The 13,122-nt window shown below is 33.5% G+C and overlaps 1 protein-coding gene across 5 annotated transcripts in view; it reads right to left on the reverse strand.

The window, feature by feature from the left end:
- FSTL5 (follistatin like 5) overlaps positions 1 to 13,122 on the reverse strand; it is a 771,595-nt gene that overhangs the window by 743,496 nt on the left and 14,977 nt on the right. For 3 of the 5 annotated variants that reach the window (XM_082391666.1, XM_082391664.1, XM_082391665.1), the window contains exon 1: positions 12,666 to 13,108. The gene's annotated coding sequence lies outside the window, so the exon portion shown is untranslated. Of the gene's footprint in view, positions 1 to 12,665; positions 13,109 to 13,122 lie in introns of those variants that run through there. The other 2 variants (XM_082391659.1, XM_082391660.1) reach the window with 2 other exon arrangements.

The raw sequence follows: 13,122 nt of genomic DNA on the forward strand, positions 1-13,122 counted from the left end.
TCAATACTCTGTAATGGCTTATATGGGAAAAGAATCTTAAAAAAAAAAAAAAAAGTGGATATATGTATATGTATAACTGATTCACTTTGCTGTACACCTGAAACTAATACAACAGTGTAAATCAACTGTACTCCAATAAAAATTTTAAAGAATAAAAAATAAGTAAAAAATTAACTGCATGACAAAGAATAGTAAATAGTAAATTTACACATAGTAAATAAATATACATTTTACTAAAATGAAAGTTTAATATTTCATAGATGCTACTACTAAATTTAAATGTCCTATAGAAAAAAGCAATTAATTATTAAAATATCATCAGGCAAGGAAAGAATCTATTAATTTAGTATTAAATCAGGACTAATAATACTATCACTGTGAAACCATGTTAAGAAATTATTAGTAATAATATTTATTTCCTTTACAAGAATGCTGTTATATCATAGCTCATTCTTACATCTTGGTTAGGGTTTCAATTGAAATATTCAGATATATTTAATACTCTCTGATCCATAGAAAAATATAAAATTTTAATTTTCAAAAAATTTAATTAGAAAATTTTATATTTGCAGCAGAACTTTGAAAATTCATGTAAGGAAGTCCCACTCAAAATAGTTGATACGTCCAAATTTAAAAACTTTATAAATATGGGATATGGCTCTTGGTATGAAGTTGCTAATTAAAAACAGTCTGTTTAAGGTTTTCTGGGGACTGATGTCCCTTAGCTTTGTGCCAGTTTTTAAACATTTGGGAGAATGATGCTACAAGTGCTGGGTTAGAACAAAATTCCAGTGGATTTAGGCAAACCAGTACAATTTTAGGATATGGCCTGCCATCTTCTTAGGGCTATCACAGATTTAAGACTACTGATGTCTCATAAAAGTCCCTTGAAAACTAGGCCTCTAGCGTTCATGTTCTCTTTCCTGGGTCAATAGCCCTGTACGAAGATCTAAAACCTGGTGCAGTAAAAGCCTGGAGATCACATCAGGGTCCTCATTGTGTTCCAATACTTTACAAATCAAACCCATTTACCTTCTGTAATAAATAGCACAAAGAAATTTAAAGAGAAATAGTGCAGCTTCGTTAATTATTTAAATAATTGTGAATTTCCCAACTTCAAAAAGATTACTTTGCACTTAAGAAATCTTTATTTCCCATACGAGAAGAAGATGGTTTTTGAGGAAAAGCATAATGACATTAGGAAACTAGCATCAAAATATCCTGACTGCCTTCTTGAGCTCCTTCTCCTGATTTTCAGACAGTTGTTAACCTAATTGAAATGTTCAACAAAACATACATAATTAACAAGACGTCCAGTTGAGTTCTAGCATCTGGAACCGTTTTCATAGGTGGACGCACACTTCTACTCCAGGCATTACCAGTTAAGCTGTACTTTTTGTGCACAGACAGGGAAACAAACTCTGAATGCTGTTCCCCTTCCTCAGGCCTCAGGAAACTTGGGAAATAGGACACTTGCCAAAAGAAACAGTTGTAGAAGATAATTATTTGAATTCTTTGTTATCATGAATTGTAAACACGTAGACTTAAAATGTAAAGAATTTTCTAGAAATTTTTATCTTCACTTTTTTTTTTTTTAGCTCAATTAATTATGGCTTCATGAGAAAGCTCACCAAAGGAAATAAGTCAGGCAAAGCACTGGCACAATTTGTGCAAGTTCTTTCAGGCCTTACTTTTTTGTAAACATATTATTTTCTGAGCCTCTGCCAAAGATTTGAGATATTGTGCATCTAATTGTTACGTTTATTTTGTTAAATTTTGTGTATGTTTTTATTACATTTATTTTCTTTTGCTTTTTCCTTACATGGCTCCATGCTGTCACACTTTTTGGTAAGAAGAACATAATTACATAATTAATAAACACTGTGGTTTCTCAAGCATGTGCACAAACCCAAAAGACATTCTAAGCATTTCTCTTTCCCTAATAATGCCATAGTGTCTGGGATAATGGAGCATTTGATAGAAGTACTAGCCCACTGGATCATTGATTCAAAGGAACACCGATTTTAGAGCACTTAAGTTTTCTATGAAAAAATATGAAGTTCTGAACAAATAAACTGTACAATGCACAAAGAGTACAGACTAATTTTTAGATTCACTTTAAGTCCCAGGATTTAGATGCAACACGCTCTGTATAGTGTGTTTAAAAGTGGAAAGAAAAATTTATCTAAATAACAGTTTAAATATATTGTAGAACCAAACAAAGAAGGAAGCTGATTTTCATTAATGAGAAAACCACAAATAAAAAGAAGAAATTTTTTTTTATGGTGACAGCCTTTGAGTTTTTGCCCATGATTTGATATTAAGAATGAGAGAGAGAAACCCTCCTACACTGTTGGTGGGAATGTAAATGGTGCAGCCACTATCGAGAACCATATGGTGGTTCTTTAAAATAACTAATAGAGTTACCATATGATCCCGCAATCCCACACTTGGGCCTATATCCAGAAAAAGATTATAATTTGAAGATACCTGCATCCCAATGCTCATTGCAGCACTATTTACAAATAGCCAGGACATGGTAGCAACCTAAGTGTCCATTGACAGATGAATGGAAAGAAGATGTGGTACATATATACAATGGAATATTACTCAGCCATAAAAAAGGAATGAAATCATTCCATCTGCAGCAACATGGATGGACCTAGAGATTGCCATACTAAGTGAAGTAAGCCAGACGAGAAAGACAAATATCATATGATATCGCTTATATATGGAATCTAAAAAAAAAAGATACAAAAGAACTTATTTACAAAACAGAAATAGACCCACAGACATAGAAAACACAAAGGTGAAAGGGGGAAGAGGGATAAATTAGGAGTTAGGGATTAACATATGTATATTACTATATATATAATAGATAAACAACAAGTCCTACTGTATAGCACAGGGAACTTTATTCAATACTTTGTATTGAAACTATAAGGAAAAGAATCTGAGAAAGAATATAAATATATTCAGATATATATATATCTATATATATATAGATATATATATATAGATATATATATAGATATATATATAGATATATCTAAATCACTTTGCTGTATACCTGAAACTAACACAACATTGTAAATCAACTATACTTCAATTAAAAAAAAGAAAAAAGAATGAGAGAGATATTCCAAAGAAGACATTTAAAGGATCAAAATGTACATAAATAAATGAGATGCTTAACATCATTAATCATCAGGAAGATGCAAATCAAAAGTGCAACAAGATCACCTCACACCTTCTAGGATGGTTAGTATCAAAAAGACAACAAATAACGAGTTCTGGGGAGGATGTGGAGAAAAAGTTAATCCTTGTGCACTGTTGAAAGAAATGGAAACTGGTGCAACCACTTTAAAAAACAGTATGGGGACTCCTTAAAAAATTTAAAATAAAACTGCCGTATAATCCATCACTCCTACTTCGGGGTATTTATCCAAAAGAATTGAAAAAGATATGTGCACACCCATGTTCATTGTAGTATTATTCACAATAGCCTTAAGTGATGTTAACTTATCAGAAACTACCTAATGACTATCTTAGAACAGCAGCGTTGGCTCCTGTGCTGACCCGTATCTTAGGCAGCACTCTTAGCCCTTAGTAATCTTTTCCCTGTTGTCCTTCTTATCATTACACTGGTCAATGCCAGATATTATCCTTTGTCTTTACTGGTTTGCTTGTCATCTATCTTTCCACAGAAAGAGTAGAGCAGGAACTTTGTCTCTCATTCCTGCTCAACCCCCAGAAACTGAAAGGGCATCTGAAACATAGTAGGTACATAATCAATATTATTGAATTAATAGTTTATTTTATAATAAATATGATCTTACTGTTTTAAGAAAATTATTGTCTATTAAAGTTAAAAATTGAATTTATACACTAATTTCCTTTAGCTTTTGTCAAAATAAAATTACCTTAATTGTATACAAACTATAAAAGGTATAAGTCCAATGAAATTTTTCTGTATAATTAATGTTTGTAAAAGTAATCGTGTGATTATTTACCAATCTTCAGACCAAATAAGCAAGAACAATATTATTGGTACCATATGTGTGACATTCTTTTAAATTGTGAAATTTTTCTTTCAAAGTAAATATAAAATAAATTTCTTGCATTTTTCCTAAATAGCAAATGGAAACATTTTCACCTTTTACATAAGTTCTATATCATCTGTAAAGCATAATATTAAGTATAAATTCCTGATTTTTCATGGAAAGATCCCATGTTGCACGAAATAAGATAATAATAAGAAACCCTTTGTGTGGTTTTTCAATTAGCCAGGGATCAAAGACAAACACATGAAAACAGAGCAGAATACCTAAATCTAAAATCTAGAAATATTAACCAATTCATGAGCATAAATCTGTTACAGTCTTAGGTGTGCAAAACACAGTACCAATTTATTATAATCTTACATGTATAAAAACACTACATAATAGAAGCAAACGTAAAAAGAATTAACTTCAATGAAGATTAAATAATAATGTGTGTTTGAAATAATTGTAAACCACAAAGTTTTATACACATGGTAGGAACTCCTAAGCTTCTTCCTTTAAAAACAGATTAAGATTAATTGGATAGAACAGCCTAAGACAGATTTAAAAATCCCAAAACAATGCCAAACTGTCCACTGCATATAATCCAGGTCATACATACCAGGGAGGAGAAAAAGGGACTCAGAGGCACCACAATAATGAGGAAAGACTCTAAAGTTCAATAGAACTTGAACTAAGTACAGTAGACAGAATTCTCGCGTGAATCCCAATGACCCACATTCTCGTATAACCACCTCATCTTATGTGTAAGCAGAACCTTTAACATGCTTTTGACCAACGGAATATGGCAAAGGTGATGTGATATTGCTCTTTTGGTTATGTTCTATGGCAAAGAGGATAGATCTTAAGAAGCAATTAAGGTTTCAAATCAGTTCATTTTATGTATGTCAAAAAGGAGATTTTTCTCTCTTGACCTGATCCAATGAGGTTTCTTTTAAAGAAAAGCAATTCTAGAGGTCAGACCAAAGAAGTCAGTGAGATGCTTTCTGGCCATGAAGAAGCAACCTCCCATGAGCTCTGAGCTGCAAAGAAATAAACCTACCAACAGCCTGGAGGAGGAATCTGAGCCTCAAATAAGAGCCCAGCCCTGGATGAAACCTGGATGTGAGATCCTGAGCAAAGGATTCAGCTAGCCTGTACCCAGACTTGTGACCCATGAAAACTGTGAGATAATAACAGTTTAAGCCAATAAGATTATGGTAATTTTTATGCAACAATCTAAAACAAATACATACAAAAATATTGACATCTTGGTGATATCCAGGGTGACAGTGACATGTCATTTGTTGCAACAAAAACTACAGAGACTGAAAAGTACACATGAGCACAATATGCTCTTATACTGTGAGAAAACTTGGCTGGAAACAGGAGTGGGTTATAGGTTGGGATTATTGAAAATACAGCAGTCCAGAAAAGACATCGTGCTTATATACTGGGAAGGAATCATACTTTATATTTTGACCTATCTCTGTTTTACAAATGTGCATTGCACATATGAGAAAACTGAAAATCAGATTGATTGCTTGCAGAGTGTAGAGCCAATTAGAAGGATCTTAAAAACAAGCAGAGAATTTCAACTTAATACAGTAAAAATTAGAGATCCACTGATGATTTCAGAACACAGTGACATTTGAAAGCTTACTTTAATCAAGAGGAATCTAGAAGAGGTAAGAATTCTGTATCCACAGAGCATAATGATTATGATCATGCAGCTGTTTCAGACAGAGCTTGGTCTGAGTCCCAGCTCTGTGGGCAACATAACTCTTGAAGCTTTGGTCTGTCAGTGTCTACCTCATAGGGTGTTGTGCATATAAAATGAAATAATGTTTATAAATACTTAACACCTTTCATGACCTGTTATGAATCATCAAAACATTTACTTACCATTATAATCATTAATTATTATTACTGCAGGAAGAACCAAGAATTAGAAAGATCAATGTAGAAAATGTCAAAATAATTCTGGTTGACATGCGACAGTCTGGGTCAAGGTAAAAGTGATAAGAGGAGAGAATAGAAAATAGAGAATTAGGTAAAGTTACATTACAAAGGGAAGAATGTCAAAACCTGGAGACTCACTGCATATAATAGGATAGGATAGAATAGAATAGAATAGAATAGAATTGAATATGAATGATGTACGTTTAAAATGTGTATGAATTTTCAGGCCTAGGTAAATGGAAAAAAAGTATGTCATTAACTGACAGGCAGAAAAATTAGGATGGGGGACCACGTTAGGGATGAGATAATGAGTTCATGGAGTTTGTCCTGTCACCATGAAATCAGAGTTAAAAAGTTTAGCAGACCTTTGTAAATATTTACATTTATGGAGTTCAAATGTGGGCCAGAGCTATGTATTTGGAAGATATTTGTGAAGAGAGAATAATTGTAGCTTTTGGAGTGAATAGTCTTCCTGCAGGGCTCCCGAGAGAATAAGGAACAGTGAATAGTATACAAAATAGTGTAGACATTTCAAGATTAAAAACTTTTATGCCAGGCTTCGTTTCAGAAGTAAAACACTGTGTATTGCTAATCAGCATGTAAAATATTTAATAAAATCCCTATAAATCTTTCCACTTTTAAGTTAAACTTTTTCCACAAATCAAACTTTTCTATCTCCTTTGGGATCCACTTAATAAGGACAACCCAAACTCGGATAACGAGGATTCACTAGGGGATCTGATGCAACTGTGGGGCCCTCCTGGGAGGGCCACCAGCACTTACCGCTTCTCCTCAGTCATCCTAAAAGCCCTGTGAAAGCAAAGAGCCTCAGTTACTGGCCAGCACTTCCCTTTGTATACCTCAAATAGAAGAAACAACAGAGTGAAGTACTGAATGTCTCCTGAGTGTTCAAGAGCCCGCTTTAGACTACCTCTCTTTGTATTGTGCTTCAAAACTACTAATTTTATTTTGATTATTTTATTTCATCTCATAGACTATTTGAAATATTAGCAGCTAACTAGTCTGAAAGTTTAAATGTGAGTAGCAGTTTATAACACAAGTGGTGATTGCTTGAAGTAGGTGATTGAAGATCAAGATTCAAGATGTATTTGGATTTGAATTTTGTATCCAGGAGGACTTTTTAGAGAATGAAACAAACAAAACCTTGAGCTCTTGGGGAAGAGCTCTATTATATTGTTTCTTCTTCTATTTGAGATATAAAGGGAAATATTGTGTTGCTAGTATTATAGTCTATGAGATTGAATAATGTAGCACCTCTAACATTACAGAGGAAAAACTCCTTAAGACCTTTGGTATTGTACATTCTAAAGCTTGTATACTAGAGAATATATGACATAAAATCATTTCAACATAACCTAATAATTAAGGGAAAGACTTGGGGCAAGAGGGGAAATGGCATTCACATTAAATAAATAAAGTATCAGAAAAAAAAAAAATCCTAGCTTTAAATAAGACACACCCACTTGAATATCTGACCTAAACAGAGGTGCTAAAACTGGAGAGTAGATGCAAGATGGATGAGCTAAGCTCGATTGCCTAATCCACCTATTCCTAGTGGTGGGACCATGGGCTGGAGAGGTAGAAAGCTTTCACCTGTCTGCTTTCTCATATCTAAAATGAAGATAACAGAAACTTCTACATGGTTATGTAAATGAAAAATGTCTTAATATGGATAAAGTGATAATATGAATAAAATGTATATGTACACATATTAATACTTTAAAATAGCATTTTTTCCCTATATTCTCCCTCTTCCTGTATAGGCAAATCTAGGTTCACAGACCATATGCTCAGATGTCAATAGGTAATCTATCATGAGACAGAAAAAGTGTTTACTAGTAGTGGCTCACTGGCCCTCTTTCTTTGGAAAGATGAATGAGACCACTTCCTTACCCCTAAATGAGGTAGTCCAGAGTCTGACTGACATCAGGGCCACAACAACACTTGTGTCTTTGAGAAAAAGGTGCACATAACCACAAAGGGCATGGGAGCATTTGTCATTTCATATGTGTAAGAACCTTACTTTGAAGGCTTTAGAAATTAGAAAAAATAAGGCCTTGGTGGTCATTAAAACACTATCTAATATGTTTGGTGGAAGTGGAAGGGCAGATTATTTTCATTTCATCATCATCTTTGGGGAACATAGTTCAGACTTGTATGTTTTAATTGCTACTGTATGTATGTTTTAATTGGTACGTTGGTGCTACTTGTGCGGGGAAGATATATCACTAAAGTAAGTTTCTCTTAACTGTCAATTATAATGAATATATTTAAATAAAACTCAATGAAAAAAGGATTTTCAAGTCTTCTGCATTGTGCTTTAGAGTTGTTAGCAGTGCTATGAACCAGTTATGAGTTGGAATAATAGTCTCTGCATTGACATGCAAATGAATTCACTAAGCTACTACTTTGCTTTAGAGATTTACATAATTTGATACCAAAACCACATTAAATTAATATTAATAATTTGGTTTTAAAGCAAGAAAGTTCAGAGTTGAGCTGCTCTTCTTCCCACATTTCACCACATCTATGTATGAAAACACTGATATACAAACAGCAAACACATTTTAGGCATAGGGATATCCAGGCTCTGTTCCTTAGACGTTCATGCTTATTACCTGAAGATGTATAAGAAGTAAACCTCATGTGCCTCTTTCAGAGATAATAATTTTCAAATTATTTATCATTACCCATACTTTTTGCAGAATCAGTGTAGTGCTCTAATCTCTTCATTATTCACACATTCATTCTGTTTCTTATTCCTGCCAATTTTTTGTTTCCAGTTTTTCCTTCCCTTGCCAATCAACATGAGACCTTCTGAATGACATTTTCATGGCAAGAAAAAACAAAAACAAAAACAAAAACTTGTGTGTGCAGAACTAGCCTAAATAAAAACTAACAATAATTAGAAAACACTTTTGCCACTACAAATTATATATTGTATTATAGATTAATATGTAAATTATTTTTATATTAAGTAACATTTCTTGAACTTGCATGTTCCAGATGATTTCTATCCCATTGCATGTTTATGGTAGAGAAGAATTTACCAAAAATTATATATATATATATATATATATATATTTAATTAGATAGATAGGTAGATAGCATATATATATATATATATATATATATACACATATTTATGTATAATACATTCATATATATACATTCACACACTCAGAGTAAGCATTATATTATTGTTTAATTCTTATTCTTTTAGAAAATCCACATTAAGACTCATTAGAATTCTGAATGTATCAAAAGCACTAGCTCATCTCTTAATATATCTCATAACATAAAATATTAACTTCTTCAATACCAAGGTGATTAAGGAACAAAGGGACCAGTTGTTTTCTTGTGTGGTGACCAATTTAATGAGGAAATTGGGATTTTCCACAAGGGAATCTACAGCTCACCTTAAGTAGACTAAGCCCAAAGGACATTGGAGGTGTTGGAGCCGAAGGTGATTAAGTTTGTTCTGAAGAAAATAATTGGGCACAGGGCTGTTACAATGAGGTTAACAACAGGAAGCATTTTTCTAGCTTATTAGTTCACAAACATCTCCTGAACTTATTATAAAGTATATTATATATTCTATTAAGTATACTTTATAAAGTATATCATATAAAGTATATTATATAGTAAGTAATAAAAAATACTAGCGATTGTATGTCAATTTGGGGCAAATATAAAAGATTCATAGGAACATATTATTCAAAGTCCTTTGGTTTCATGGGTAAATGAGTATTAAATATGAGAACTGGCCATCATTCAAAGAAAATTCTCAATAAACTATTAGATATAATTTAAAAGTTAATTTTAAAAAGTCAATTAAACTTTTCAGCATATTTCAGATTTTATCATTACTTACTTGATTTCTCTACTGTACATGTTAATTAATTTTTGAAAAGATAGCAATATATAGTCTTGATAACATAAAATCCAAATTGTTCATCTTTATCTTAAATTCCTCCAGTTATACATAGTCATTAATATTACTTGTAAGGGAAAAAAAGACATCTATCAAGAAATATCATCTTTTAAATTATTGTCTAGATCAATGTGCTTTAAGAATTTGAGAAACAAGAAAGAAAACAATTTGAACATATCAGGTGACATTAAATTATTTCAGTAATTTGTCTATATACTTTCTAAAAGTTCATTATCTTGAAATAAATAGTGCTTTATACAATTTCAGTGCCTATGAAATGAATTAATGGCTGAGCAGGCTATCTGTTGCTATGGTATTGACTATTCCCTTGAATTTCACATGGACAAGTTATAACTTCAAAATATGGTCATTTCTTTGTGGAGCAAAGAATTAATGACATACCACCATGTGTGAATATCTTTACTAGAAGTCTTCAAAGTTGGCAGTTTTACTTGTTTACAGTTAGAATTGCATTCTGATCAAATAGTATCTCCTACGTGCTGATTTTGGGTTTATTATGGTCACCTAATTTTACCTTACTTCAGAACTATTATATAAAAGCTTAATACGTAAAAAAAATCAGGGGAAAATGCTTTTAGTATTTTAAGTTTGCAATCTCATTGAACCTACCTTACTGGTTTCATTACCACCAATAACACATTTTGATTTTAGTGTTTCACCATTTCATCGTGACAACTCTAAACTTCATCTAGATGAACTCCGGATACTGGTAGTTCAAAGCTTTACTGTTTCTACCCAAACAAAGACATACATCTTGGAAAACTTTATGGAAAAAAAAAGTCAATGAGATACTCATTTGGGTGAATATAGTGTTTATATATGTTACTACTTTTAGAGTAAGTTATAATTAAAATATACGTTTATGTTTCCATATAATAAATAAAACTAAAATTTTAAAGCCATAAATCTGTTTAAAATTCCACAGTCTGAATATTTATACCAATATGATTAGTCTTAAAGAGAACGTTTCAAAATATACAGAGGAAAAGAATGATTCTCTATACAATTAAAAGAGGCTGGTGTAAGCCTCATGGCCCAGTGTTCCATAGACTGTAGTTTGCTTTTCTACCTGCTTAGTTCTTAAAAACTTGTAGCACTATTTAATGGAAGATAGCATGACTTACAGGAATCCTACAAAGAACACCTGCTTAGGGTAAAACATGAGAAGAGCTAAAGGGACTTACATTTGACCTCTAATGTTTGCAATAATATCCATTTCTTTTAACAATCACTCTCATATAGGACTGTGCCGTTAATAAAATGCAAAATCTTTACCCAGAGGAATTATTTTAAACAATAAATTCTAAACCTAAAGTTCATCTTTGTATGTATAATGCAACTATAGTAGAAATTTTTATGATGATTAAAAATATACAAATATTTAAACTTAGTGTACTTTTTAGTTGCTGAAAAACATAGCCCTAGTCAGTTGAATGGTATTTATTGTCTGAAATAGCTCATATTTTACCCATTCCTATTAATAAAGGACATCTAGCTGCAACCTGAACTCACTTCCCGGAATGTAAAGAAGCTCCTCCCCATGTTTCCCCGGCCATCGTTTATACTTAATCTAATGTCACTAAATGACATAAATGAAAGAACATAATATCCTTTATCAGACAAACTATCATGCCTACCTAAAAAAGTCATGAATAGTAATAGAAATACATAGAGCACCAGCTAACTTCTATCGTTTAATGATTCTTCATTATGAGAAGTACTGTTCAGTGGTTTTCTGCACTGAATTATTTATACATTCACACTCAAAACACACTGCCAATTGACAAAAGGAATGTAGCTTCAAAAGAAAATCTCCCAAGTAGAGAAAAGCTCTCTGTTAAGCATACAAGAGGTTAAACATTGCTGAAATAGCGAGACATTTTCCCAGCCCACGCTTCCCAGTTCCATTCAATTACCAACAGCAGTAGCAACTATAATACAAGCTAATACCGTATTATTAAATCAGAGCTTCCCATTTACATCCAGCTCTGACCTGAGGGGGCAGGGAGGGGATGACATTCACTAGTCAAGCAGAACAAACAGCTCCCAACTTGGAAATACACATGACCTTGGGGTGCAGAATTCTGAGAGACCGAGTTTCACAAGTTTTATTTGGATCTACTGTATAACACATCTAAATGAACCCAGCATGGTATAAATGCTCCTATCCTTACCACCTCCCCTCCAGAATAATGTGAAGAGAGCTCTGCACTTTGCAGTCTAAGCTCTAGATACCATAGGCAATATTGATTAATCAGAGATTAGTCCATTCACATATTTTTAAGGTTACATTTATTTTAAACAACTTGTTGGTTGATAATTTAATGCAATTTACTAACATATTTGAGGACTTGCAGTGAATGGTTCCTGTTCCTTGAGCCATGCAAGAAGTGTTGCTCTACAAAATTTATATTTATAAAGCAAGATGTAACATGATGGCATTAACTTCACACACATAAAAAGCAGAGCCTTCAACTTCCCCTCTAGAATTCAGTGCCTAATCACCAATCATTATTCTTGTAATAGTAATGATAACAGTAATTAGTAAAATAATTGTTGCAATCATTGCCAACTGTCCCGTTTCAAATTATAAAAATAATCATAACTTGGTCTTAAATTTTTGTATGACAGTCTGCATTGCTCCCCCATTTGTAAAAATGTTATAATAATGTTCTTTTTCTTACCTTATTTCAACAGTTACAAAGTCTCCCAGAAAGATTCTTAAACGGCGTGTATCTGTAAATCACGACAATAATAATAATTTTTAAAAAAACTAAAAAGATGGTCTTAGCTGGGGAAAAGATGGAAATAGTTTGCTCTAAAACTATAGAAATCCTCGAAGTCACGCCTGGCTGGGCGCCCAGGGGGCGAACGCAGGACTCTCTCCCACGTCCGAGACCACACTCCTTTGTCAAGTTGACGGGGTCCGGCTGGTGAAGAGGGTCGCGCAGGGCGCAGAGGGTGCGAGAGGGCGTCGCCTGGAGGGGCGAGAGCCGCGGGTCTTCCCGCGCCCCGGGTTCAGCACCGGCAGCGCCGTGGACAGCACCCGCTCTTCTCGCCTCCAGCGTGTCTCAGCCCCTGAGCCCGGCTGATTCTCGCGCCTCCTCCCCGAGCCGGGGCTGCTGCCACTCACCCCGGGAG

This window comes from Balaenoptera borealis (genome assembly GCF_965194805.1).
Source record: "Balaenoptera borealis genome assembly, chromosome: 4".
Lineage (NCBI taxonomy): Eukaryota > Metazoa > Chordata > Mammalia > Artiodactyla > Balaenopteridae > Balaenoptera > Balaenoptera borealis.